The sequence below is a fragment of the Suncus etruscus genome, chromosome 5 (genome assembly GCF_024139225.1).
Source record: "Suncus etruscus isolate mSunEtr1 chromosome 5, mSunEtr1.pri.cur, whole genome shotgun sequence".
Taxonomy (NCBI): domain Eukaryota; kingdom Metazoa; phylum Chordata; class Mammalia; order Eulipotyphla; family Soricidae; genus Suncus; species Suncus etruscus.
Window position 1 is genome coordinate 41,998,096 of NC_064852.1, and position 27,880 is coordinate 42,025,975.

Here is a 27,880-nt window from a genome sequence, read left to right on the forward strand (position 1 = left end):
AATATGTTATATTTCAAATAATATTACACAAGTTATATATAGTGTATAATTCCATATAAATACTTGAAAATTTTTCTTACAGTCTAAAAATATTAAGAACTATGTTCCACAGAGTCAGTCAAGTGCTTGCTCAAATGGCTTTTAATGGACATGGTAATAAGGTAATTTTGTAATTGGTAAGCAATTTCTGAGCACGGAGCCAGGAAAAACCCCTGAGCACTGCCGGGTGTGACCCAAAAACCACAAAAAAAAAAAAAAAAAAAAAGTACATGATATATTCGGTAAGTAAGGGTACTAGAAATCTCCATGCTTTCCTTGACATTGACTAACTATTTCACATGGATATGCTCATTCACTCTATTCTTTCCTTGTATAATATTGAAAAGCCTATAACCAATCATCACCATGAGGATTTTCTGCTCCATCTATTTTAACAATGTCAGTAGGAAAACAAGATTTGTTAAGTTGCTGTAAATGTTTGCTAGCATTTGTCATCTTCGATGAGTGTTCTGAAGAAAAAATGGCATGTTTTCAGATTGTCTATAGATTTTGGCATATTGTGTAGTGAACCCCATGTTTACAAAGTAGCAGAAATTGGATGCTCCAATGTGGATAGAACCTAGAATTTCTAGCTAATTTCCTCTGGGCTGTGTATCTTTGGCCTTAAAGTCCAAACCAAATGGTATGAGAGGGAAATTCTACAGAACACAGATTCAACAAATAGTCTTTAAAGCTAATAATCTGGAGGATAGGTTTTTCTCAGTATTTGTTGCTTTGCAGTGGAACTCCAGGTTTTTCAGAAAAGATGCTAAATAAGCATAGAAGTCATCATCTGCATAGTTTTTGTGTACTTTTTTGAACAAAAATCTTGAAGTTTTTAGTTTACAAGAGAAAACTGGATAACCCGACTTGTACCAGAAGTGAAATTCCAGAGCTTTGAATGGTCACTAGGTAAAGATTGTTGGAAGTACTGGCAATGTGGGTAGTGAAAATTAGATTAGGAAGCACACTACATCAGTGATTTAAACAAGTTGAGTTAATCTATTTCGTGGTGAATCAGTTGGGCTCCTCCCTCCCTCTCTCCCTCCCTTCCTTCCTCCCCCTTCCTTCCTCCCTCCCTCCTTCTCTTCCTCCCTCCCTCCCTCCCTCCCTCCTTCCTTCGCTCCCTCCCTCCCTCCCCTCCCCTCCCTCCCTCCCTCCCTCCCTTCCTCCCTTCCTCCCTTCCTCCCTTCCTCCCTTCCTCCCTTCCTTCCTTCCTTCCTTCCTTCCTTCCTTCCTTCCTTCCTTCCTTCCTTCCTTCCTTCCTTCCTTCCTTCCTTCCTTCTGTTTTTAGTATTTAAAAAGGCAGTTACTAAAGATTCCTTTGTTAATATTTGATAAAAGATAGCACTCCAGGAAAAATATTTTTTGTATTTGAATATGGAGGTAAAGAAAAAGGAGCAATGAAACATTTCTTTGTTCAAGTACAGTATATTATCCTGCTGAGTTGTCATATGAGACCAGAAAGCTTATTCTTGTTCAGATTCATAAAATTAGAAAAACATGCAAATTAAGTGTGAAACATAAATTATTCTGAAAATAAACAAGAAAAATAACATTAAAAGAATAAGGTCATCTAGGAAAATTCATATCCAGAAAACAACTGTGTAAAACTTTAGAAAGTGAAGAGTAACAACACTCATGAAAAGAAAAAAAGCATGTTAAATAAAAATAAAATGGAGTTGACTATTTTTGTTTAGGGAAGACTGCTGCATAATATTTTAATTACTTTTTAAATTATACTTATGGAACAATTTCTATGTGCATCAATGACAACAAAATGAATTTTTGTTCTGTTTTGTTGAGCTGATTTTAAAGCTATGTAAATTATAAAATATATTAGCAGTTTCCTAAAGTCATGAAAGAAAGTACTAGTTTAGCTACTTACTACAGCAACAATCTTTTATTGTTTTTCTTATATGTTGGGCATTAGTTCCTTAATATTAGTCTGCTATATTTTTTAATACTTAGAATCCTTTTGGGGTAAACAGATATAAAATATAAGTAGTACTTAGGGTAAAATATTTTGATAGAAGTTTACTTAGTGTTCAAATACATGTCATTCTAGAGACACAATTACATTATTAAATTTCAGAAGACTATAGGACTTACTCTAATGAGATAAATGGCAATGGCTGTGTGGTATTTGGAAAGATTACTGAGATTCTAGCTGAATCTCACATATCCAGGTGATAAATGGTAGTCTCCGAAAGCTCAGATACTTCTAAATTTTTTAAATGCTCTTTTAGGGCCAGAGGATATATTTCAGTAGCAAAAATGAGCTACTAAAATATAAAGTGAGATAAAACATGAAGAGTTTGAATAATAAGCAATATGAACTAAGATTCATATAAAAAACCTGAGTCTTAATTACAGGATATAAAAATGTGATAAAAAGGTGATATACACTTCAAAAAGATACATGAGAGCTTCAGTGAAATGGTGTAGTCTTTAGAAAAACAAAAAAGGTAGCAAGAAAATTAGTAAGTGCTCATTTAAGCTATGTTACTTTGTATGTGATCTTTTATGCCTAAAAAGAAATCACATAATGTGACAAAAATTTTTCTGTATTCATTTTATGTTTTTTCTCCTTTGCTCTATAATCAATGTATCGAATCCCTACCTAAAATCTATTAGCTATGCCCCCATCTTATTTGGATTTGAGTAACAGTTATTCAAAATAACTTGCTGGTAAGAGATTGGAGAACAGAAGAGTAGATAATTTGAGGTATTCATTTAAATACTTTTAATTTTAATACAGTTATGTATTGAGTAAGTGATTTTTCAATAGGCTCTAAGAATAATTGAATAGTATTACAAGATTTCTAAAAACAATAGCCATGTTTACAAGATAGAAGTTCGTAACTTTCAAAATAAAGATATAAATAGATTTAGGGTTTAAATAGTAGCAAGAGCTACCTTTTAACTGGGTTACATTTGTGGGCTTTTTCTTTATTTTACTCTGACCATAATCAAATCTATTCTGAAGGCTGCAGCCGTAGAATGACACGGAGTGATATCCACAATAACTTATTTGCAAGAGATACTTGACTTTTGATCATTGTATTTATATATTTGAAAACTTTTTACATGCTTCATACTTTAGCCTTTCCTCTGGAAGGCATGCGTAAGTTGAATTCTGTAGGCAGGGAAAAACAGCTATAGTCATAAGGATTCAGACATTTTACGTTTACTAGGGGAACCAGCAGTGATGGTCAGGATTGGGGAAGCCTAATTTCAGCATTACAGTTTGCATCAATTTATAAATTTGGATAATATAGTATTAGGCATTTTATCAGCCTATATGAACAAAAATCACAAAAACCCTGCATGGATGTGGGAAAAAGGAATCTTTGGTAGGGAAGGAATCCAAAGCAGAATTTGTTTAGAAGGTCTAGGCTAATTCTTCTCTGCCAATTAAGCTAGCACTTCAGTGCTAGGGCATGGTAACACAATGTTAATCAGACCTGGCAGTGCAGAGGTCTACCAGGGCTACCCTGGGATGTTTGCAGTTGTCAAGGGCTACACTGGAAATACTCAGGGCCAACGCAATATTTGGGATCAAAGTTGGGTCCTGTGCATGCAAAGCATGAGCCCTTAATCCCTGAGTCATGACCATGGTCCTAAAATATACTTTTTGAAAATGATACTCAGGTGGCACAGTGTTATAGAGGGCATTTTCTTATTAATTCATTTAATAATAGGATTTTTGAGAAGATGTATATAGTTGTTTTGTTTCATTTTTTTTTCATTTATAAAAACATGGAAGGCTTCATGAATTTGCTTGTCATTCTTGTGTTGGGGCCACGCTCATCTTCTCTGTATCGCTCCAGTTTTAGTATATGTGCTGCCAAAGCAAGCACTTGTTTCATTTTTATAATATACTCACTTGAGTCTGTCAACCTGGCAATCAGATCACAGTGGAATAAATAGGACCTGGGTGTAACTCTTTCTATTACATGAGCAAAATAAAAAATCAACTAGAAGAATAGCATTACAGTGACTGGAGAGAACGCTCAATGTGCTGGAGTACATTCTTTACCGATTGAAGACCCAAGATCAATTCCTGGTCACCAGATGATTTCATTAGAATTACCAGGAAGCAGCTCATAGCAGAGTATTTTCAGACGTGTTCTACTCAAAAACAACTAACAATATAATAATATAAAAAATAGCACAAGTTACTTTGAAAACTCCACATATAATAGCAAAAAAACCCTTAAATTTTGACATTAGAAGACTCAGTACATGACACATGTTAAATGTTAATGCTCAATAAATTTATTTTTATTTTTTAAACTTAATTGATTGAGTGATTGACTGACTGATTGGTTTTTGGGCCACATCCGGCTGTGCTTAGGGGTTATTCCTGGCTCTGCACTCTGAAATTGCCCTTGGATGGCTGGGGGACCATATGGGATGCTGGGAACCGAACCCAGTTTCTCCCAGGTTGGACACATGCAAGGCAAATGTCCCATCACTGTGCTAACTCTCTGGCCCCAATAAATTAAACACATTTATGAATGAATAACTTGATGAATGAATAATTATATAAATGACAAAACTATTTTCATAGCATAATCACTGGTATATGGCAAAATTATTGTTATTTAATACAGGATGATAAAATATTTTTACCAAAATCAGGTACATGTGGCTTATAATGTGTACATACATATCAAATTATTAGTATTATTTTGTTAAATAATTTTTATCTGATTAAAATTTAAATCATATTAGTAGACTCTCTAAAGCCATTAATAATAAACTTAACCTTATAATACTGAAGACTTGAAGTATAAACCTATGGATGCATATATTGAGATCCATATATTGAGATCTTTCCCTTTCCCAGCTATGAAATAAAACCTTCTTAAATTTTTAATGATGAAAATATTTTATTTACAGTCCTAAGGTATAAGCTTGAATTTTATTCATAAAAATAAAAGTCTCATTGACAAAACTGCTATATTCCTTCAAAAATAAAATATAATAGACAGACTATTCCAATGGGCAGACATTAACTTAAAGAGTACATTGTTTGGAAAAGGAGTTAATTAACAACTTATTAATTGGATAGAAAAACTGAAACTGTTGTACTTCTAGCAAATACATAATTTTCTTCAAGTATTATTAAAGCGTTTTTGTTGTACCTATTAAAGATTCTTGTCTCTAAGTTAATTTCATTATGCTAATAAGCTATCATCATTACAGAACCTAAGCTTTGATCCATGTTAATTGTCGTGATCTTCAAAGACAAAGTCACCACTTACTTTAAATGAATTTTACATCTTTTTAAAGAATCACACGGAAATTAGGGGAAGTAATTAATTTTTTATTATGTGTCTCAATATTTTTAAGGGAGGAAGTCAATGGTATTGGCTAGAATTCATTTTAACATTTAACTAGGGAAAACAGCATGAGGCAAAAAAACCTTTCAGATGCGAAAGATTAAAGAAAATTTGAAACTGGGACCTAATTTGTCTTGATAAACTTTGGTGTTTAATATGCTTCTTTTGTTCTCAGTGTGAAACTGCAGGGTTTTGATTTGTAAAAACTTTCTGAAGAATTAATTCTTTCTAATTTTTATTCATTTCTTTGCCTTTCTTTTACAATAAGACAGAGAAGTTGACCTTCAAACCATAATGCATTTAAACATCTCTGAACTTGCAAGGTTAAATCTATTAGTGATCTGCTATGAGATATTGTAAACTAACAGAGTATGTTTCCCCTAAATCTGGTTAGACTTGGTTGTTTCTATATAATAATGTTATTAGGACCGAATGAATATAATTATTTGAATGTTCATCATTTACAGGAGAAGTTAAGATTTGGATATCTTACCTAAATAAGTCTTCAAGGAAATGTAAAAGTGTATCTGAAGAGTTTTAGAAAAAAATGATGCCTGATCAAAAAGTTAGGACAAAAGTACACCTTACTAGAAAATAAAACTATGAAAGGCTAAATTCCTACATGCTATGAAGAATTTTTGTGTCTTATCAAAGAGTTGAGGACTTCTTAATGCTCAAATATTTATGTGCCAGATTATTAATTGGAAATTGTAAAATTTTTAAATAAAAATAGTTAATTTGTACTAGAGAGATAGTAAGATTATTAAGATATTAAGATTATTGCCTTGTATATGGCTATCTAAAGTCTTGTCTCTGCACCACATGTGATTGCCCAAGGCTTGCTTAGCACAAAGCCAGAAATAAGTACTGACTAATGCTGGATATGTATCAGAAACAAAATAAAAAAAAGTGTAAATTTACACTTACAGCATTATAATAAGGCTGACAGTATTGCTTTCTATATTTGTTATAGGTAATTAATGAATGTTTGATAAAAAGAGAAATTAAAGATAAAAACATTTAAAAGAGAAATTAAAAATAGATAGTCCAACAGGTACTGAGCATGCCTACATTTATCTGAGCTTAGTTCTATCTGTGACACCCCATATTGTACCCTGATCCCACCAGGACTTATCCTTGAGTGTAGAGTCAGGAATTAACTTTCAATAAGCCAGCAGTGGCCCCAAATAACAAGAAAAACTCAATTTTAATTTAAAGACCGGCCTTTTAGAGCATGACCAAAATGTTCTCAAAAGTTTAAAGGGCTCTTCTGATTATTCTATAAAGACTGGATGCTTGTTTTGCTAGGAACCAAGGATTCAATGAAGTTAAGATTCTGTATTACCAGGAGTTTCCTGGGCAACCCTGAGTTCTAAGGGCCACCATACCTGGCACTACTCAGTGCATGCAGGCCTCCAGGGCTGCACCTGATGATTCCTGAGCCTAATATGGTGCCATCAGGGATAGAACTGGAGTCTTGTTCTTTTACGTCATGTGCTTTATCCCCATACTTCTTTGCCCTCTATATTTTATTCATGTTATAAAGGTTCAATTAATTTAACTATTTTCTTTATTGAACACAAAGTTTTAAAATGATTATATAAGAAATATATAAAAATTTTTATTCCTAAAATTATACCAAACCTTTGTTATAGTTTCTGGCTTTTTTCATGACTTTTGCTGATAATTTAAACTCCTTAATACTATAAAGGGCTGGAGCCATATTGCAGCAGGTACTTTGTACCTATGCTTTGTACATAGCTGTTCAAAGTTCTATACTTGGTACCGATATGATTCTCCAAGCATACCAGGAGTGATACCTGAGGGGAAATAAAAAACAACAATAGGAGCAGGGCCTGAACATCACTAAAAACATATTAACATAATATATAAACCTGTATTTATTCTTTAAAATTTGCCAAGAAAAACCCACAGTTGCAAGAAAACAAGTGCAAGATTTCTTTTTCTTTTAATTTTTGTTTTTGGTCCACACCCTATAGCACTCAGGGTTTACCGCTGACTCTTCGCTCAGAAATTACTCCTGGCAGGCTCCGGGAACATATGGGTTGCCAAAGATGGCAAGCACCCTACCTGCTGTGCTATCGCTCCAACCCCTAAATTCAAGGTTACTTCTAGACCTACACCTGGTATGATGTCCAAGAGGTTTCTACGCTTCATTTAAATGTCATACTCCTTATATATTTAGAGAGTAAAACAATTTACAAAGAATATTGTGTTTTAAAGACATCACCTTTTAAATACTTACTGAACAATTTTGTGCTTTAAAATAACCATTATCAGACTTTAAAGGGTTATAAAAATAATATGAACAATTAATGGAATTAATTTCATTTAAGAGATTGTTTTTACTTTATTTTGGGAAAAACTTTGAGATATAATGAATGTAAAAACCTCAAAATTTATCCATCATAAAATTGTACTTAACTGGGCCTGAGGAGAGAGGATTTATATAACATATGTTATACTCATTCAGTTCTTCTTATTTCTTTCAACATCTTAGAGCTACCTAAAATAAGAAAAGGGAACGCTAAAATTAAATAGAAAGTGGTTATAGCTTTGTGATTGTAAGGAAAAAAATTTGCTTTTATTGAGCGATTTTAGCATTGAAATCCATAGCTTCACATATCTCTTTTAATTGCAACAAAGCTACTTGAATATTAATCCAAGTAGTCAGTGATGCATATGATGGTTTAGAGCTAAATGTATCTATGTAATTGGTAAATAAAAGTTAACATATATGAAGAATCAATTGTCTTCTGTTTAGTCTTGTAAACTTTAAGGCTATGGATCTAGGGACCTTAAAAGTGGAAAAGATCCTTAGGTTACCCAAAGATGGAATTCTTTTGGCAAAAAAATAAACCTACATATTTTTAATTTTAGCATACCATTGTAGTGAATTCAAGGAAATGTATGAATCAAGTGTATTAAATTCTGTGATTAAGGATCATAAACTATGCTTTGTCATATGCTACATGAATTAAAGAGCAATATCTCAAAATATCATCTGACATTTCTAAGCATTTCAGGATTTCCAGTCAAAGGAATGTCAAAGCTGCTAATAGAATTAGTAATTTCTTAGATTTTTCTTAAATTCAAGGATTATGACTATTATTTATCTAACATACTTTATAACATAATTGCAAATGGGAACCAGTCATATTTTATTTAATCTATAAAATATTCAATATCAATCTTTTTTTTTGTTTTTGTTTTTTTTGTTTTTGGGTCACACCCAGCATTGCTCAGGGGTTACTCCTGGCTGTCTGCTCAGAAATAGCTCCTGGCAAGCACGGGGGACCATATGGGACACCGGGATTCGAACCAACCACCTTTGGTCCTGGATCGGCTGCTTGCAAGGCAAACGCTGCTGTGCTATCTCTCCGGGCCCAATCTTTAATGCTTCAAATCATGATTAGTTATACATTTATCTGGACAGATAACTAATAAAAATAAGATATTTAATAAAATATTATCAAATACCACTATAATTATTTTTATATTTAGAGAGCAGAGATGGGATAGGATCAAGGAATCCAACTGAAAATTTCTTCTTGAAAGATGAGCTCTATGCTTTCTTGTCTCTTTACTCCTATATAGCTACTTGAGCTCATAGAATCATTTTCTCAATGTCATTTAAGTTTTAAATGATTTAAAAGTTCTTTAAGTGTCACAATTTTTAAAATATGTGGTTTATTAGAAATGGATGTTAGTTTCACATTCACTAATAGGGTCCCGTGTATATGAAAGTTACTGAATCATGTGAGTCTTTAATATAGTAAGAATAAATGATAAGATACAGAAAGACAACAGGAAAATGATGAGACTGAACTATTATTATAAATGATGTAAACTAGATAGACTTCATCAGGTAGTTTGTGTTTTAATGTTTTTTTTCTAGAACTAAGAAAACCTTGGTTATTAGAAAATCATATATTATGTGAAACAAATATAATGGTTTGGTGTGAATAATTCTAGTTTCTCTATGTAGTTGTAACAATCTAACTTTAAAATGGTGGCATGCCTCTGACAAAGATTGTTGTAAGATGTTTGGGGTTTACTGTGTTAGATGCTTTCCTCTTTAAAGACCTTTGCTTTAAACTAAATGCTTGCTTATCTTTCTAATTTAACATAGTTCCACATTCTTCTTTGTAGTAATTTTGGGCTATCTGATAACATATAATGGAAAACATGTTTATGTCTTCCACTTGTTCTTATTGCATATTTCAAATGCTTAGAACAACAATTTTCAGAAGCTTTCATTAAGGTTAATTTAAAAACTACATTAAATACAAACAGATTTTCTCACAAACAAAATGCAATGTGTACTTAACAGACTTCTGTATGTTATATTTGATAAACTACCTCATATAAATGCAAATTTTGACTTTCTGCCAGAACCAGGTGGTATGGAAAATATTTCTATTAAACAAATAATGCTAGAATAGCAAACTTCAAGCACTAGTATGCTGCATAGAAAAGGAGGATGTTTTTATTCAGTTTTGATGTATATTTTCAGGTTGACCTTTTATATACAAACTAGAAGAAACATATTGAAGAATAATACATGGAGAGCAATTGTCTTTGGTGCAAAAGAAGCTTCAGGGAAATTATACTTTTAGAGGGATCTTTACATATTTAAAGAAATCGACTAAAATATTTTCTTGGTTAACATGGTTATTTGTTAGCATCATCTTATCGCCTTCAGTAGTTATCTGAATAGCTTTTATTTCAATCACTAGTAAAATTGAACAAGGCTAAATAAAGCAAATGATCCCATGTATTGCTTCACATACAAATGGGGTTTTTGAACTCTCAGCCAGATAAAATATGATCAGAACATAAAGTAAACAGAATGCTTTCCCCAAATGATAATCTTAGTTTGACAATGAAAAAAATAATAGAAACAACAAAATTAAATCATTCTTTCAGATAGCTGATAAGTCCTATGATATTTGTCAAGATAATCAAAACCCAGAAAAATTTGGACACTCATGAATCTGAAGTACAATCTGAATCTATGACAATGAAATACGATGTAATATATATTGTAACCAAAAATTGAAACAGAAAGTTAATGAAATTCAAATAAACTGTAGAGCTTAGTTAACAGTAATGTCCTAAATTTGACTAACTCATTCAAACAACTGTACTACGATATTTGAGACTATAATAATAAGTGAAACATTCATGTTATCTGTAACTCTGTAAAGTTTGCCATTTTTCTCTAAGAATTTAAAAATGTCTGCCATAATTGTTCTATTAAATAAAAAAATAATAAACAAGCAGATGATAAATAGAGAAAGACTTTGACCTGGAGGTGTACATTGACTGTTATACAGATGCCGCCTTGTAATATCATAAGTACTGAGGAATTTTATGTCAGATATAATGATAAATATATAAAATATATATTTTCTTGCTTAATCATTTCCATAACATGTACATAATATAGGCAAGCATATTTAGAATGTATATTAAGAACAGTTGTTACAGACATGAAATGCAATAGGAAAATTTATGACTTTAAATTTATAATATTGAAACTTAATTATCCATGATCTGAATCCCACTGGCAGTGAATTTTAAATAAAATTTGAAACTTTATACTTATGATGGTCAGCAACTTTACTACTATATATTTTTAAGTTTGTCTGAAGATGCTAGATAAACCCTTGGTTTAGAATAAGCAATTAATCTTTGAAAATCATTCAAAAACTCAATATGACTAGTAATTGATGTATGGTTAAAACAAGAAATTTAATATACAAGATTTAGAGCAATCTTAATTTTAGTTTTGACATAATGACTTAATAAAATTAAAATGCCAAGTTTAAATTTTATGTGTATATAATTATACATAAAATATAACATATGTAATACTTTATTTGTGTGTACATATGTGTAATTATGCTTTCAAAAAAGGAGGTAAAGAGGAAAGAAAGGAATGGAAAAGGTTAGTTGGGCCGGAGTGGTGGCACTAGAGGTAAGGCATCTGCCTTACCCATGCTAGCCTAAGACAGACCATGGTTCGATTTCCCAGCATGCCATATGGTCCCCCCACCAGCCAGGAGCGATTTCTGAGCGCATAGCCAGGAATAACCTGTGAGCGTCATTGGGTGTGGCCCCCAAACAAACAAACAAAACAAACAAACAAAAGAAAAGGTCAGTACAATATCTTAGTATAATACTGAACTTTTTTTTTGTTTTTTTTTGTTTTTGGGTCACAACTGGTGATGCTCGGGGGTTACTCCTGGCTATACGCTCAGAAATCACTCCTGGCTTGGGGAAGTATATGAGATGCTAGGGGATCGAACCACGGTCTGTCATAGGCTAGTGTGGAAAAGGCAGATGCCTTATCACTTGCTCCACCACTCCAGCACCATATATTTAATTATTAATCTCAAATTCTCAGAGGTCTGTTATGAAGAAGTTGGAATTTTAACTCATTTTCTTACACACCAACAACTATGTACTTAAGGATAAGTTAATAATCTTTTAAAAGTTAATTTAATATTTAAATAGAATGCATCACATAATTGATGTAATTTATTATAATATAATAATTTATATTCTATGATAGAGCATTGCATTTTTATATAAACTTTGAAATCCAATGTTGGTAGAATATGATGAGCTTAAACAACCAACTTTTGAAGTTCTTATGCTTGCTCTTGAGGTATTAAGTGGATATATTCTGTTCCTAAAACATTAAAGAAATTCCTCACCAAAATGACATCAACATTTTTAAGCAGAATAAAGACGGAAGTTCCTTTTTAATAAAATTATTAACAAATGAGTAATAGGTATATTACTAACTGTATATACAACATTTTGTGTTTTTTTGTGTGACTAGAGTCACAGAGGGCCGCAGGGCTGCTAGTTCCATTAAAAACTGCTGAGATCACTTTCTGCACCTTATGGATAAGGGGGAATTAAACTCATGATCACATAATTGCTAACTTAAAAGACAAACACTCCATTTTTCCAGGCTTAACTCTCTAATTTTTTTAAATAATTTTTATTGAGACCAATGTAAATTATAAGTCTTTCACAGTTGTATTTCAGGTACATGACACTGAATTAGGGCCATTTCCACCACCAGTGTTGACCTCCCTCTACCATACTTCCCAATATGCCCACCATACCTCCATCCTTAGCCCTCTACTGCAAGTGTAGCAGGTTCTTTTTGTGTGAAGCTTGTTATAGTTTGGTTCTCTTGTTTCTATTGCTTTTGACTTTGGTTTGGGTATTTAGATCTGAACATTTTTTTATTTCCACTCAATGCTCCTGAGATGACTTGGCCCCTGGGTTCCATCCATGTTTTTTTTTCTTAGTTTGTAGGAAGACAGAAATATGAGGCAGAACCTGATGATTAATGTTCTATGGTTCTGTAAAAAAAAAAAAAAAAAAAAAAAAGCAGGTATGATCCCCTGTCTAGAAGCTATAAATATAAATAAAAACGAAAAAAGAAAAAGGAAGAAAAAATTAAATAAAAACTAAACTAGGGGCCAGAGAGATAGCATGGAGGTAGGGTATTTGTCTTGCATGCAGAAGGACAGTGGTTCAAATCCCGTCATCCCATATATCTCTTGAGCCTGCCAGGAGCGATTTCTGAGCGTAGAGCCAGGAGTAACCCCTGAGCCCTGCCCGGTGTGACCCCAAACCAAACCAACAACAACAACAACAAAAAAAAAAACCTAAAATAAAATAAAATAAATTAAAAAAATGGGAAGGCATATGTGGCAAGTTTAATTTTTTTAATAGACAAAATAAATATTGGGTAAATTAGAAAGAAGATTCCCTTGGCCTAAAAAATACAGGGTGTATCTATCCTTGAAGCATACTGTCATGAGATCAACTGTATGTTAGCTGTCAAACCTCAAGTCTTTACGATGCCAGGAAACGTCCTGCTCAGTCCTAGTTGTCAATGTCAGTCCTCTATAATTAGAGATCTTGCTTTATGCACAGATCCTAGAACAAATCCTAGAACACAGTCTTTGTTTATAGTACCAGGAAAAATTCTGTTCAGCTGTGGTTGTTGTAGTAAGTCTTCTGCGATTAATGATCTTGATTTTTTTGCACAGATCCTAGGATGGCAGGTCGTCTGGGGAATTTGATTCCTGGTGCTGGAGCAGAAAACTGTGCCAGTTCTAAGGTTGGGATCTGGGGATTGAGGTTGGATATTCAATGGTCAATCACGTTAGGTCTAAGTCAAGTTCTCATGACAAATATTTATGGGTGGAAGTTGTTCCTGTATTATGAAATTTATGGGTTCTTATACTTATTAATAAGAACTTGTTTCTATTCATAAGATTTCCTCATTTTAGTTTAAATATGCAAAATGAATAATGACATATTGTATTATTAGTGCTTTTGAGGGTAAAAATGACAAGCCATACAATCTCTATGTCCTGGTTTTGACCTGAGCTCTTATCCCAAGCAAGACTTTTCTACTAGAATTTCTTACTAAGCAGAATCAAAACAAGCAAAATAAATAAATAATTAAAAAGGAAATTAAAATAAAGAGATGGAGAAGGCTACCTCTACATATGGAAACAAACACACTAAGAGTTATAACTATTAAAGAGATAAACATACAATGAAAAAATTGATATATTCATTAAATCTTTTGAGATAGTCTTAAGGGGAAATTAACATTGTCCCACACATTGTTGTTATGGAAACTTAGAAATGCTTTGCAGCAGTAAGGGATCAGGTAGTATCATCATAGTATATGCAAATGCAGATAGTTTATTTATTTTTGAGGGGGTCACACCCTGTGACACTCAGAGGTTACTCCTGGCTCTGCACTCAGAAATTGCTTCTGGCAGGCTGAGGGGACCATATGAGAAGCTGGGAATCAAACAGGAGTACGTCTTGGGTCAACCACGTGCAAGGCAAATACCCTTCCACTGTGCTATCTCTCTGGCCCAAAATACTGATAGTAACTTCCTTTTTCCCTCCGTGTTTTAATTCCTTAGATTCCCTTCTCTTTTTTGATTGCTATTTCTAGGAGTTCTAATACTATATTTAATAAAAGTGGAGACAGTGGGCAGCCTCATCTATTGCCTGACCTTAGTGAAAATGCTTTCAGCATTTTTGCTGTTAAGGATAATATTGCCTGTGGGCTTCTTATAGACAGCTGTAACTATCTTGAAGGTTTCTTCCAACTCTATTTTGTTGAGTATTTTTAGCATGAATGGGTGTTGGATTTTGTCAAATGCCTTCTCTGCCTTCCCTTTCTTTTCCGGTATTCCTATTAGGTGTAGGTTATTTATTTTGTCTTTTTCATTAAGTACCTTATATTTTCTTTCAGTATTTTTTCTCTTTCTTATTAACTTATTTATTGTAGTTGGCTTGTATTTTGTTTTCAAGTTCATCCTTGAGATTCTTTGTGTGTAATTCTGCTATTATGGCTTGCTAACATATTTTTGAGTTCCCTTAATTCTATTTTTATGGATTATCTCATCTTCTTGTAGAGTTCTTTGATTTGGTTGAATTGTTTGTCTATGAATTTCTTAATTTCTTTGCCTGGTGATTCCTTAAATTTCATTGCTAAAACAGTACATCCTGGTTTTAGGTCCTCATATATAGGGTTTTGCACTTCAGAGGGCTAGAAATTTGCTAAAATATCTCTCCATAACCTTAGCTGTTGGTGTCTTCCTTAGTTTCCCCAATGTTCTTTGCATTGGGTGGATTGGAGTGCTGGAGTTTCAGGATGTTAAAAATGATTTGTTCAATTGTATAAGAGGTGGTTGATGTTATATATGTTTTGGGGTTTATTTATTCCAGGTAAGCTAGGTTGCCCAAATATGAAAGAAATGTTGTGTACTAGTTTGTTGGTTTCTTCTTCTGGTTTGGGGGCTGTATATTTTCTAAGGGTGAGAAACAGACCTGTTCTGCCTAGAATCGTCTGATATAAGCTAAGTGTCTGGAAGGTTTGTGGGGCAGCTGATCAATTGGCTTACTTTCTTGAATGGGCATGGGGCTTTGATAATGGTGGCTGGGAGGTTCATGGGTGGAAGGAAGGGGAAGAGGTTGTTTTGCAAAGGCAGAATTTACTGGGTGACCAGTGGCTCCTGTACCACACCCCCACAGAGTTAGGGTTATGAGAATGGGTTTTGGGGATTTGGGCTGTTCTCATTGACCTTTATTTTTTACTGAGCAGGTGTAGGCAGTTTTTTAATGGAGGCTGGCATAAGTCTATTTTTTTTATAAATTGTGTAAATCATGTATATATTTTATAAAAAATGAGGATGTTACACTGAATGATTTTAAAAGGTCTTAATGAAAATTTGCCAAAGAAAAAACAAAAAAAATGTTTTAGTAATTATTCTTACTTCTATTTATTTAATGCAAGATGTCTTTATCTTGCTAAAACTCATCAATGTTTACATGATACATTGCTTCTCTTAGAGAAGAGATACTTGACTAGCTGAGATTTCAGAATATCATTTTAGTCTTCTAATTTTATTTTTGATACAGAAGATTAAAATAACTGACCCCAAAAATAACCTTTTTTGTCTCTAAAGAAAACATCTGAAAATGTAGCTATTAAGTATCAAATCAACTACTCTGATAAAAATTATGGTATTAATATTTCATTTTTAACACATGGAATTTTAGACTTTTTATATCATTGAAATGTTATCTGGTTCTTGATAAAACATTGTGTTTAAAGAGCTAATTTGCTAGTTATCGAGATAGGAAGATATACCAGTGTTATATCCTAAGAGGAAGTTGTTACAGAATGAAGATGTTTTATTGATTTTTATTATTAAATTTTTAATAAATATTAGAATTTAAAAGTAAGAAAAGCATCTAATTACATGAAGGATAATCAACATTAGGCTGATATAAGTATACTTTAATATTTTTAACATAAGAAAACTTGACTAATAGCATTGATTTTTTTTACTAAATATCTGCTTTACTAAGTTGACTTAGTTTACTTATATGCATTTGATTAAATACATGATAACATCTAAAGATTATGCAAAGCCAAAAACTTCTAAAGTTGAATAAGAAGGGAAATACTATAAAAAACTACAAAATTTTGATCCATATTAGCTATTATTTAAATCATAAAGTCAAAGTGTCTGGCATTTAAAGCAAAGTTTGTATATATTTAAAAGTGAGTTGGCTACAAATTTAATATTATCATCCCTTTATATTTTTCAGGCTGTATTTTTTTTATTCTGAGCCCTGTGTGAAATTATATGATTAGAAGTTACATTATGCAGCCCTACTGAGTGTTTTATACTAGGTCTAAAGAGTAGAACATTTGATTTTACAGAGAAAGTCATAGAGTTGCCACATTGTTAAAATTTCTAACCTGGTTGCAATACTTAAATTTAAATGAAAAACCCAAAAGCCAAATTCACAGACCAATTACATTTGGTTTGTATACTCCTAATGCCCCCAAACTAGAATTTGCACTTTTAAGCAAACAAAATAATTCTTTTTTTTCACTCCTTACAAAAATTCAAATGAACAAGGACTAGTTATCTAACTTTTAAGTATTTTCTTTGGGAACATTCTTGATCTGAAAATAATGCAGGGCAGCTAAAAATGGTGGTCCCTGATCACGCATCATGTTTATTTTCTGTTGAGCTTTAGTTCAGTCAAATAACAAATACATACAAAATATCACTAGAGATGTCTTAAAAGACATCTTTAAAACACATCTCCTTTAAAATTATTTTATGCTATTTTTCTAGCATATAACTATTTTCTAAAGAAGGGATTATATCATAATAACAATAAGAGTACATTTTTATTATTAAATGCCAAGTTATAGCTACAAAAATGTCCTAATATTACTCAAACGTATATAGGCATACATGCAAAAAATACTATATGCAGTATATATGCCATAAATACTTTATTTTCTATAGTTTTCTCTTATCTGCATTTTAATTTCAGATATATATGTTATTCATCATTAAATGTTATGAATTGGCATATTAAAACACAATTTCTGTCTAAGCAAAGCAAATAGATCAATTATTTAGAATTAACACAAGACAACATCTGTCTGTATAAAAGAAATTCTAGTAAAAGTTACTCTTTCTGTTCTTCCAAATTTATTCATACTTGTTAAGTACCACAGTAATCTTCTCATTAATTTCTTTTTTTATTTAAACAACTTTATTACATACATGATTGTCTTTGGGTTTCAGTCATGTAAAGAACACCACCCATCACCAGTGCAACATTCCCATCACCAATGTCCCAAATCTCGCTCCTCCCCAACCAACCCCCGCCTGTACTCTAGGCAGGCTTTCTATTTCCCTCGTATATTCTCATTATTTTAGGATAGTTCAAAACGTAGTTATTTCTCTAACTAAACTCATCCCTGTTTGTTGTGAGCTTCACGAGGTGAGCTGGAACTTCCAGCTCTTTTCTCTTTTGTGTCTGAAAGTTATTAACGCAAGAATGTCTTTCATTTTTCTTAAAACCCATAGTTGAGTGAGACCATTCTGCATCTTTCTTTCTCTCTCTCTCTGACTTATTTCATTCAGCATAATAGATTCCATGTGCATCCATGTATAGGAAAATATCATGACTTCATCTCTCCTGACAGCTGCATAATATTCCATTGTGTATATGTACCACAGTTTCTTCAGCCATTCATCTGTTGAAGGGTATCTTGGCTGCTTCCAGAGTCTTGCTATGGTAAATAGTGCTGCAATGAATATAGGTGTAAGGAAGGGATTTTTGTATTGTATTTTTGTGTTCCTAGGGTATATTCCTAGGAGTGGTATAGCTGGATTGTATGGGAGCTCGATTTCCAGTTTTTGGAGGAATCTCCATATTGCTTTCCATAAAGGTTGAACTAAACGGCATTCCCATCAGCAGTGGATAAGAGTACCTTTCTCTCCACATCCCCGCCAACACTGCTTGTTCTCATTCATTGTGATGTGTGCCAATCTCTGGGGTGTGAGGTGGTACCTCATAGTTGTTTTGATTTGCATCTCCCTGATGTTTAGTGATGTGGAGCATTTTTTCATGTGTCTTTTAGCCATTTGTATTTCTTCTTTCTCAAGGTGTGTATTCATTTCTTCTCCCCATTTTTTGATGGGATTAGATGTTTTTTTTCTTGTAAATTTCTGTCAGTGCCTTGTATATTTTGGAGATTAGCCTCTTGTCTGAAGGGTATTGGGTGAATAGTTTCTCCCACTCAGTGGGGGGCTCTTGTATCCTGGGCGCTATTTCTTTTGAGGTGCAGAAGCTTCTCAGTTTAATATATTCTCATCTGTTAATCTCTGCTTTCACTTGCTTGGAGAGTGCAGTTTCCTCTTTGAAGATGCCTTTAGTCTTAATGTCCTGGAGTGTTTTACCTACGTGTTGTTCTATGTATCTTATGGTTTCAGGTCTGATATCAAGGTCTTTAATCCATTTGGATTTAATCTTCTTACATGATGTTAGCTGGGGGGGTCTAAGTTCAAAATTTTTGCAAGTGGCTAGCCAGTTGTGCCAACACCACTTGTTGAAGAGGCTTTTTTTTGCTCCATTTAGGATTTCTTTCTCCTTTATCAAAAATTAGGTGATTGTTGGAATAAAGACAGGCCCTCAGATCAATGGAATAAGCTTGAATACTCAGAGAATGTTCCCCATTAATTTCTTTTAACAGTACCCAGCAGCAGCATCCTTGTTAACTTCTCTTTTATTAAATGTCCCAGGAACATTGCTTCCTGACTCTCTTTTTATGTTATGGAGTCTTCTTCACAATTTCTTGTTTAGAATTTTTAGATATTTGAGACTCAGATAGCCTTTTTGTTCGCATGTAGTATTACAGTATGTTTTTACTTAAATAGGAAGGACTTTTTAATCTTTGGAATACTTTTTTGTTTGTTTATGGGTCACACCAGTGGAGCTCAGAAGTTATTCCTGTCTCTGCATTCAGAAATCGTTCATGGAAGGCTTGGCAAACCAAATGGGATGCTGAAGATAGCACACAGGCTTGGATGCAAGGCAAACACCCTACCTGTTGTGCCATCTCTCCAGCACCTCGAATATATTTGTATTAAGGATAAACCATGGTAAATTACAATTATCTCCCATGATCACATATCCTAAGTTACCCAGTTAGGTTTTTTGCATAATATTTTGATATAATTATTGAGGATTCAACTTGTCCTGATTTTGTCATTTTGTCAATAAAAATTGTTAAAAATTAGTTTCATGGAAGGAAAAAAGTCATGAGGTTTGAGAGAAAGGTTGACTATTAAAAAGTAAAAATGGGACATGAAGGTGGCACTAAAGGTAAGACATCTACCTTGCATGTGCTAGCCTAGGACTGACCATGGTTCTATCCCCCCATGTCCCATATGGTCCCCTTAAACCAGGAGTGATTTTGATTGCATAGCCAGGAGTAACTTCTGAGTGTCAACAGGTATCGCCCCAAAAGAAAAACAAACAAATAAAAAAGTAAAAACACTTTTTAAATTATCACTGCTAACAAGATTATTATAAACAATTATCAATAAAATAGCAAATTTTTGGTAATAATATTATTGTATGTATTCCCCAAAGCAGTCTGATTGAAAAAGGGAAACCACATAATAGGGTCAGTGATATTTTAAGTATTGAGATAAATATTATTGTCATGCAGAGAACTCTAACTATAGACTTGCTAACCAGGATTATGAAAATACTATCCTAGAGGGATCAATAAAGAAATGATAATATCATGGTATAAATGATAACTCAACAGAGGAAAAATTAGGCAGGACAGAGTATTTCCTTTTTCACATGTACAATGAAGATGCTCAACAATATCTGTAATTTCTATTGTGGAATACTCATGTCATCTTTCATAGTGGGAAGGAAACCAGCAAGAATAAGCATTATCAAAAAAGGCTGAAAACAATCTCATATACACTTGCGAAGTTTTTTCTGTTCACTCGTGTCACAAACTACCAAATTTAAAGGCTAAATTAGCCTATGCAGAGGAAATGAGAAATATGTCTCACAGAAATGTATGATAGAACTTATTAGCTGAATAGGTCATGAACTACTGGTAGTGTATGAGTAGAAGAATAGATGTACCTCACAAAATAAATTCATTCTATTTGTTATCATTTTAGGGAAAATAAATATTATTTCACATGAGAGATAAGTGTAGACGGAGAAAAGAATTTATTCAAAAAGTTCAAAAGTCTATTTATTTTACACGCATTATTAAAAACTAGAACAGTATTTTTCAAAATTAAATGTATCTATTACCTAATACCTAATATATCTAGTGCCTGATTTTGGTTAGTTGTCTCCTTTGAAGCAGTTTTCTTGTAATATTCTGAGATGTGATGATGATGGGATTGTTCTTCAACAAGCAACAATTTTAGCAACAAAGATCAAGGGTAGTGCTTATTATGCATACAATTACTTGATCTTTAGGGCTATTGCTGCTGCATCTTTTGTTGCAATTTTTTACACACTTTCTTGTGGCAATTTATTTTGATGTTTATTATTTATTGTTTAAGATATTCAAAACTATCATGTATAAAATTGATTCCCATCACCATTTTTATGTTCTAGTCAAGCACACTATTTTGTGAGAATGGATAATTGCAGGCACAGATTTTTATGTGTCAATGATATAGTCCCCAAACTAAATGGTTGCATGCTAAAATGAACAGATTTGAAAATTTATATTTTTGTGGATAGTTTTATATTTCTTATTGATGCCAATGGAGATCCCCAGATGACTTACAAGAAGTGGGAATGAGAGAGGCATAAGTCTCCAAATGGAAATATGCTGTTTTTTCTCTATACCTCTGACACCCAGAAACTGCTGGGAGATCTAGAACCAGTGAGATCTTTAATGAACCCCAGTATAGCACAAAGCTCAAATCCTGTCAGCAATACTAGGTAGCCATCAAGCCATATCTTATCTCCACTTTGCCTGGCAAGTCAGTTGATCTCTATTATCTATTTACTTGGGGAGCTATGGACTCAGGCTGGTGGAGTAAGGAAATGCTCTTTGCAGCAGAGCGTTAGTCTTAAATATTTCAGGTTCATCTCCTTCCCTCACAGCAAAGAATTTTAGGAGGAGATTAAAAGGGAAGTGAAAAAAAAAAAAAAAAACAGGTTTTGTTTAAAAATTCTGAGGTAGGAGAGGGAGAAGCTATGAGCAAGTAGCCCAATCAAGAGAAACGAAGGGCTTCTCCAAAGATAGAGACCCAGTACACAATTCACTATGAAAGTAAAAAAAACGGGAAGTACATTTATATATAAATATATAATATAAATATATAAAATGTAAATATATAATATAAATATATAAATATACTTTTTTGCTGGGGGCACAACAGGTGGCTCTCTTACTCCTGCTCTGAGCTAACTCTTGGCTCAGTGCTCAAAAATCACTCCTGGCAGGTTCAGGGGACCATATGGGATTCAACTCTGATAAGCCACATGCAAGGCAAAAGCCCTCCCCACTATGCTATTGTTCCAGCCCAAGGAAGTACATATTTTGAGAAGAAGATGTGGAAGACACATGCATGCTGGCACCATATACATGGGCCCAAGAAGGACATGTGTAAATTTCTTTCATTCCAAATTGGTTTATATAGGATTTCTTTCAACACATGGCTTTCTACCTAGAAAAAGATCTCTTGCTAGAATGGTGTCAAGGGGAAGGGGAAGTAGAGGATTTTATTTCTTGACATTCCTCTTTTGGCCTACATTTCAACTTGGAGCTTCTTCAGGAGCACGGTTCAGTATGCTCTATATCTGATACTGCTCCAATTAAAGAGATTTCTGAGTGTATACTCAGGAGTAACCCTGAGCATCTCCAAGTGTGGCCCAAAAACAAAGAACGTACCAAGTCTTGGTTGCTAGACTAGCTGTTGGGCTAGATTTTTTAGACTAGCTGATTTTACGACTTCCAAAAATTCATTGCCCTGGGGAGGGCTTTCTCTACTTGCCTGCCTGCCTCATTATAAAGCAAAATTAAAATTATAAAATATGAAGACATTAAAACAAAAGAATTCCCCAATTAAATTTATATAACTTGTCTATTGCCACTATGTTATTATTAGGGCTGCTTTAATGATGACATCATTAAACACTGAAGGAATTTTAACCTCTATGCCTCTGTGACCATATATTTTAGTGTAATTTTAGTTACATTATACTTTTTTCATTTAGATTCACATACCTTTGTTAGGAGAGAGGGCAAATATTGAACATAATGTGGTGTTCTTAAAGGAATATTATTAAAAAATTTGTAGTGATTCATTACACTACAAATCACATAGTTTAGAAAAATGATTATTCAATATAATTGCAGTATTAAGTCCTTTTACTTTTATTTAAAATTAATATTAAATTATCTCATGTAGAACAGAATGGAAGTATTCTACAAACTGTCAAATTATAAAAACTTAGTCATAACAACTTGTACAATTAGCGGTCATCAATTACAAATCTTTTATGAGACCAAAAATAACACTGCCAATAAATCAAATTATAGTCATACTTTCATTATGCTATTAAAATGTTTTCAAATATTTTATCTGTGTGAGTAACATAATTTATATACATTAATTTTTTATCAAATAAATACATATAATGAAATTAATTCCACACAAAAGTGTATTTTTACAAAATAACCTTAATTTGAACAAATAAATACCACATGACTAACAAAATCTTAAAGTATAATAAAATAAATTAGAGAATATAATATGACCTGATATCAAGAATTAGCACAAAGCGAGTGCAGTACTAAGTATCTACTCTCAGCAGTATTATAATATTCACTATAATATAAGAAGTCCTAGCCTTTATTCAAGAAAAAATATAATAAGCACTCATGTTCAAAAAGAAGAAAATAAAGTCACCCACACAGCTTCTAGACAGCTCCATAGACTCACTCTGTGTCAAAAGAGATGTAAACTAGCTGTGAAAAATTATGACTAGCTGGCCATGCAGCTAAAATCTGGCAATCTTGGGAGGGGAAGGGAGGCCATGTCTCTGCCCTGCCAAAGGCCTGTCACCCAAATTTACCACTTCACCAATGGCTCTGCTACACTATTCCTCTATTGCTCCTTGCAGACATCAATTTGCCAAATTTCCTCCACTTTGGCTTATATCAACAGAACTACTTTGGAATGAGTGTGGGCACTCTTTCCCCCCCTTCACATACTTCCGGAAGCCCTGACAGCTGAAACCATGCCCCGTAAAAGCCTTAGTATCTGCAATAATGTTTGGAATTCCCAAATCATGGGATAACTCCATTTTTGTTTAATACCATTATCCCTAAAAAAGCACACCAATATAGATGTCAATGTATATCTGAAGCCACCTAATGTTTAGAAGCAAATAAAGTATCAGAATGGTTAAGTAGCAACAAGAGCTTACTAAACCTTCTGATAATGACTTAATCATTGGAGATACAATAATTTTCACAAATTTCCGTGCTGCTTTTCTTTTATTCTACCTTATTTTCTTTCCTATTCCTCCCTTTTTAATAATTTCTCTTCCATTTATCTTTAACAAACATATTATGATCATCTATCAATTATGTGATATATACTCTTAAAATAAATTAAGTTTAAAAAATTGAAGAAAGTAATATAGCACTATTTTCAGGAGGTATGCTAATAATATACATAGGAAATGCTTATATCTTACTAAAAAGCTATTGAAAAAATAAATAGGTATGTAAAGTTGCTATAAAATAAAGATATAAAAATCTATTGCATTTCAATATGTAATCAATGAACAAAAACACAAAAATGTTTATAATTTCATTAAAACACAAATATGTTGAACTCTATAGATTCTATAGAAGTTAAGGTTTGTATGGAAATAAGTCTATTCAATACTCAGTATTATATGGTCTCTCAAAACCTGATTAGAGACCCTGGGGTTTCTGAATACTGCCAAGGTTGTCTGTATTATCCTTAGCATGGTAGGATCTGAGCAACACCACATTTTGGAGACTTCACAATGAGTTAACAGCACTTCAAAGTGAAATTAATGGGAACATTTTCCAGGATAGGGTATTTCTGAGGTCCTGAAACCCAGACTAGATATAATACATACAATGTATATATAGGAATAAGTTTAACAAAAGACATGAAAGTCTTATACCATGAAAATTGTCACTATTAAAATACATATAATATATCTCATTTTCTTAAATGAAAAATATCCTATTCTCATGGATCATAATAATTTTAAGTCACTCACATACATAAACTATTATATAGATTCAACAACATTCTTTTAAAATTACAATGTAATTCTTCCAGGACATAGAACAAATACCATTATAATTTGTATTGACCAACAAAATCCCCTAAATAACCAAGCAGTTTTGATTACAAAGAAATATAGAGGAGTTCAAATGGTTATTCAACTTAAATAGAACTATTAAAATATGAATCAATTACTGGTATAGAAACAAAAACACTTATACAAATGTAATAGAATTAAGAATACAAAAGTAAAATATGTATCACATGTCTGGTCCATTAATTAATGGCAAAAGGAGTCAAATACATAAAGTGGAGAAAGAAAAGTCTTTTCAATTGACTGTTGGGAAAAACTGTGTATCCTCTTATAAAAGAATAAAACTGAACCATTATCTCATGCCTTTCACATAAGTTAATTCCAAATAGATATCCCCTTATCTATACAAGAAGTAATATTTTAGGTTATTATAAAGTGTGTGTGAACACTGGGGAGAATATGGGTAATTTATTATTATCCAAATTTTGGATTTTTAGTAGTTAATTCTCAAATAAGAACATGATTATTTTTGTAAATATAAAAGCCTTCAACAATATTAATACAGTAGTAGCCTATTACAAAATAAAAGCAATAGTGATGAATCTACTTTTATATTTCTTCTCCAAATTTAAAATTTGACTTTTATGGTGGATCATCAATATAAGATTATATGCACTTTTCTCAAGCATACCAACCAATCAAACAAACAAAAACCAAAAGGATAAATGCAATTTGTACAGGATCATCTCTGGTGCTTTGCACTTTAACCAATTCATTCACCATTTAAAAACAATTAAAAAATTCATTAATCTGAATTCTGCCCTTGGATACACACTATGAAATCCCCATTGAAGTCAATGGAAATTGTGCATGCATATCCAGGGGCAGAATTTGGCCCGCTGTGCTTAATTCACTCTGATCATTCCTATTAATTCAATATTAATATTTCCTTCATTTATTCAATTAGTTTTGTGGTATTCAAAATTCATTGTATGTAATACATTGTGATCAGTGAATCATGACATTTCCAGTCCACTTTCTAACAATCAATATTTGAATTTAGTTGAGGCAAAATGCGTTTAAAAACCAAACGAAAATAGAAATAGTATTCCCTCTCTGATATATCTTCTATTTTGTGAGCTCATTTCTTGGGCCCAACTCTGCCTGTTGATTTATTCAGTGAGAGAGACATTAGTAAATTGTGGGGCAGAGTTGAACCTTAGATCAAACTTTTCTTTGTGGGGTAGCCAAGTAGGCTATCTAATAACAGCCAGATGTGAAAGACTAAGTTCATGAAATACCGACCACTTAATTAGGTCACACAATACTACTTGGCTCCCAATCAAATTAGGGTTATCTCTGTTCTTAGCAGAGGGATCTCTTTTGTCTTCAAGGAAGACAATATGCTAACATCATACTATAAACATAGCATGCATGAATAAATGGAACTAAACTCAAGAAGTTTAATGATTCGTTTGCTTAAAATTCATTTAAGTATAATTCTTACAGACATGATTAAATGTCTTTTATATTTTATATGTGCATCATCCCACTATATAGGTTTAACTGAAAATCTATGTATATTTGGTCCATAAAAACTGACAATTTAAGTATTAATTGAACATAATAAATTATGTCCAACATTTCTGTTTTGCAATAGATTAATGCATTTATTAACCTACATTTTTGTTTTGTTTTGTTTTTATGGGCCACACCAGGTGACGCTCAGGGATTACTCCTGGCCATGTGTTCAGAAATCGCTCCTGGCTTGGGGGAGCATATAGGACACTGGGGGGTCAAACTAGGCTAGCGAGCCTAAGGCAGATGCCTCGCTGCTTTGCGCCACTGCTCCAGCTCAAGGAATCACAACTTTTGAATGTAAAGCTTTTTTTGTTGTTGTTTTGGGGCTTATGACACTCAAGGGTTACTCCTGGCTATGCTCAGAATTGCTCCTGGCTTAGGGACCATATGAAACTCGAGGGATCAAACTGAGGACTGTCCTGGGTCAGCTGCGTGCAAGGCAAGAGCCCTACCGCTGTGCTACTGCTCCGGCCCAACTTTTTTTTAATATTTTACAAATATATTTATCAGTGACACAGACATAAGATTGAATATGTTCATAAACCCAAAATTCTGTCATGTCTTTGCAGTTTTTCTCCAGTCTTCTTTACATCTCTCTTCCAGTAACCACTGATAGTGTGTGCTATTTTTAGCTATGAGTATAAATATTTCTAAGTTTCTATAATAAAACTGAATATTATTTTGCACTGATCTTTTTCCACTCAACAGATATATTTTCACATTTATTTATGTAGGTGAGTTTGTGATGAGTTCACTCCTCAAAAATTATGATCTATATAAAATTTACACTTTATAAGAATAAAATAACCCTTTCTGCTCTATTACCAGCTGAAAGTAAATATATCTAAAATATTACATATTATTTACATCTCACAAGTCATTTTTGTTCGTAGTAAAATTTTTTTTCAATGTTTATCTGTAAGATTTAAAGTGTTTGGTAGAAAACAAGAAAGGTCTGGATGATAAACACAATTTGAATAGTTTACTATTTACAAAACCTCACACAGAGCTTCAGTATTTCATGAGGAAAATTGCATTAGGATAGTAGGAAATAATCCAATAGATATTACTAGTGGGGTATGAAGAATTAAATTTGTTTATAAATGAGAAGTCAGTCATCTTTTTCTTGAAAGTGTATAAAAACTTTTCTAATGTTATATTCTTTCATCAATGAAGTATAACTCCAAACCAATTAAGAGATTAGATTTCATCCAGAAATATTTGTTATGTGGTATTTATATGTCAAATTGCATCAAAAGTTAAACATATTTTATTTTTGTTGTTATTGTTGTTGTTGATGATGTTTTTGGGTCACACATAGCAGCTATCAGGGGTTACTCCTGGCTCTATGCTCAGAAATAGTGCCTGGCAGGCTCAGGGGACCATAAGGGATGCCAGGATTCGAATAAATAATCAGACACAGTAATAAAGAAAAGGAAACAGTCAACATCATAACAAACATTAATTAAAAAAACTGAAAACATTTTTAAAAGTTAATAAAATTAAAGCTAATTAAAATTAAAAATGAAGAACTGGGTGCTGAAAAGAGATAAAGTGATATGCATGGTACCTCTTCATTAATAATAGTGCAAACCACAGTGTCTAAAAAAAGTACGAGAGAGAGAAAGAAGTAAAATGTC

At 32.8% G+C, this 27,880-nt stretch overlaps 1 non-coding gene across 1 annotated transcript; it reads right to left on the reverse strand.

Moving 5' to 3' along the window:
• Nucleotides 1–3,795: 3,795 nt before the first annotated feature.
• Nucleotides 3,796–3,902, reverse strand: LOC126009753 (U6 spliceosomal RNA). Its single transcript, XR_007495966.1, has one exon. It is a non-coding gene; the product is annotated as a U6 spliceosomal RNA (small nuclear RNA).
• Between the last annotated feature and the right edge of the window lie 23,978 nt (nt 3,903–27,880).